This window comes from Lupinus angustifolius, chromosome LG11 (genome assembly GCF_001865875.1).
Source record: "Lupinus angustifolius cultivar Tanjil chromosome LG11, LupAngTanjil_v1.0, whole genome shotgun sequence".
Taxonomy (NCBI): Eukaryota; Viridiplantae; Streptophyta; class Magnoliopsida; order Fabales; family Fabaceae; genus Lupinus; species Lupinus angustifolius.
Window position 1 is genome coordinate 10,220,505 of NC_032019.1, and position 1,681 is coordinate 10,222,185.

Sequence of the window (1,681 nt, forward strand, 5' to 3'; positions counted from 1 at the left end):
CGAGCTACAGGTTTTCTATATGGTCTTTTGTTGCTAGTAGGGCGAGTATAACCTAGTCCTGTATGATCACCAACGTTTCTTGTTTGACTTAGCATAGTGTCTAATTTTTGTTGACTGTTTGTGAGACGTGTGAGTTTTTCTTTAAGTTTAAAATTTTCTTCTTGCAAAGTCTCGCAAGTCTCACAGACAGGTTTTTGGCATAAATTATTTTCAGAGCAGTTATATGTGCTACAAGAATAGATGAGGTCTAATGTTTCATTTTCTAATTTCAATTCATCTAATTCTTTTTGTAGTTTGCTTATTTTTTGTTCATTTATGAGGATTACCCTTTTTCTATCAACGTTTATCCTAGCCAATTTCTTTAGTTCCTCATGTAACTCGACATAAGCCTCATATAAAACATCATAAGGAGGTGAGTCATCAGAAGTGGATGAGGTGTTAGAATATACCTCATGATTATCTTCGTGTATGCTGGAATTCCCATCGTTGTCAGATCTAGCCATCCAACATAGCTTTGCTGACTCCTCCTCAGTAGAGGTGCTTGATGTCGTTTCCTCCTCAGGTATATCCCATACGATGTAAGCTTTCTTGGACTTGAATTCCCTGGGAGTGCTCTTTTCTGAATCAACCTTCTTCAGATAGGTTGGACACTGAAATCGCATGTGTCCTACTTTTCCGCACTCGTGGCAAGTGAAGCGATCTTTGGTGTTCTTGCCTTTGTTTGTTGATTCCTTCGCTTCTTTCTTCTGAAACTTTTTGAATCCTCCTTTTCTTTTTATGAATTTACTGAATTTTCGAACAAGGAGACCCATTGTTTCATCATCCAGATCGGAGTCGGATTTATCATCATCTTTATCTTCTTTTGTTTTGGAGGTCGGAGCCTTCAATGTGATGCTCTTCTTCTTCCGGTCTGAATCCTCATGCATCGTCAAGCGACCTAATTCCATTTCATGCTCTTGAAGCTTTCCAAACAATGTAGCTATAGGCATAGAGTCCAAGTCTTTGGATTCACAATTGCAGTCACTTTTGGTTGCCATTTCCTGTCAAGACAATGTAAAACTTTATTAGTTAATTCTCCTATGGAAAAAGATTTATCTAGAGCAACTAAATGATTCACGATATGAGTAAATCGCTTTTGCATATCACTGATTGATTCGCTAGGTAACATGCGAAATAACTCATACTCATGGGTCAGCGCATTTAATCTAGCGCGCTTGACTTCGGTGGTGCCTTAGTGAGTCACTTGTAAACTGTCCCAAATTTCTTTTGCATTTTGGCACTGCGCGACCCTAAAGAACTCATCATAAGATAGGGCCGATGTGATGATATTTTTGGCGCGTGCTGGACCCTCTTGCACTCATCATCGGTCCATTGACTTTTAGGCTTGTCTTTAGGTTCATCGTCCACTAGATGCTGTGGAACGAACAGGCCGTTGACTACGGATTCCCAAATATCCGAGTCAATGGCTTCTATAAAAATTTGCATGCGGACTTCCCAGTAGGCATACCCTTCACCACTGAATATAGGTGGTCGATTAATGGATGAACCATCACCACCAAACGGGTTTGAAGAACCCATTTGTTAGGTATCAGTGGTTACAATACACCTAGAAGGGGGGGTTGAATAGGTGTAGCGGTCAGAGTATCCGCTTTTCGAAAACAACAATTAATGCTGAAATAAC